This window comes from Aplysia californica, unplaced genomic scaffold (assembly GCF_000002075.1).
Source record: "Aplysia californica isolate F4 #8 unplaced genomic scaffold, AplCal3.0 scaffold00578, whole genome shotgun sequence".
Classification (NCBI taxonomy): domain Eukaryota; kingdom Metazoa; phylum Mollusca; class Gastropoda; order Aplysiida; family Aplysiidae; genus Aplysia; species Aplysia californica.
The window spans coordinates 269,651-270,805 of NW_004797848.1; positions in this window are offsets into that span (position 1 = coordinate 269,651).

The window sequence follows — 1,155 nt, forward strand, 5'->3', positions numbered from 1 at the left end:
GGGGGGGAGTATATTGCTCATTACAGGACAACACCTTTTGAATAAATAACATATGCGTTATTTGTTATTCTGCATTTGTAATTTTAAAAATCCCATTGTTTTTAGAACAATCAACTTGAAGCTATAAAAAAAAATTCAAGTTTTTCAACTGCGTGTTTGTTAAGCGCATTCTTATTCTTCTTTTAAAAAGAAAAGCATTAACATTCAGAAAATAAAAAGTAAACCCCAGACAAAAAACGAAAAAACACATCAACAAAAATAATTTTTAAAACACATAAAAAACCCAGTAGTTATCCTGGGCACAGTGTTTTCAGCTGAGTGAAGACTGAGCAGATTTGTAAAAGGAATAACAACCTGTGGAGATTTGTTGAGCGGAATCTGTTCGATTTATTCGTCGACAACCTTCTCTTGCTGCTGAAGGTACAAACAACTTCTTCCTTCCATAAGAACAACAACAACATTTCATGTGTACAGGTTTGGAAGTTCTGCTTGTAAAACCAAGCCCTTGTATTATCTCACAGAGCCAGACTCTTTACAGCATGCAAGAAATGAAATCGGATATAATGGAAAGAAGTATGACCTACAAATGTATTTCTGGTACTTTTCAATCATCCCAATACGTGTGGTTTCCATACGTGGGTGGTTCGCGGGTGCTCTGCTGTGGTTTGCTCCTTCCCTATAAAAAATCCGTTGTCTTTTTCTCTTCTCTTTTCTTTTTGTATTTGATACTCTCTTGTAGAACATCTAATCCTCGACACTTATATGACTTAAATGTGTTGCACGTTACGTAAAACTCTTATCAAATCAAACTGAACAAATAACTGTGGTTGTCAGTCTGGATTTAGAACTATCAACCGGGTTAGGTTGTATTACATAACTGCTCGCGATAACTACCAGTATAGAAACAGAGCTGACAATATTCACAGTATATTATACGCACACTTCCTTGTTGCTGTCAATAGCATAATCTTCCTGGTCCTGGTTTCAAATTCTGCGCCATGTCATGTTATCCTTTGTCAGATATGACAGTCTTATAGCTGTCCTATCTAACACGTTCTAGAAGAAGAAGAAGAAAAAGAAGAAGAAGAAGAAGAAGAAGAAGAAGAAGAAGAAGAAGAAGAAGAAGAAGAAGAAGAAGAAGAAGAAGAAGAAGAA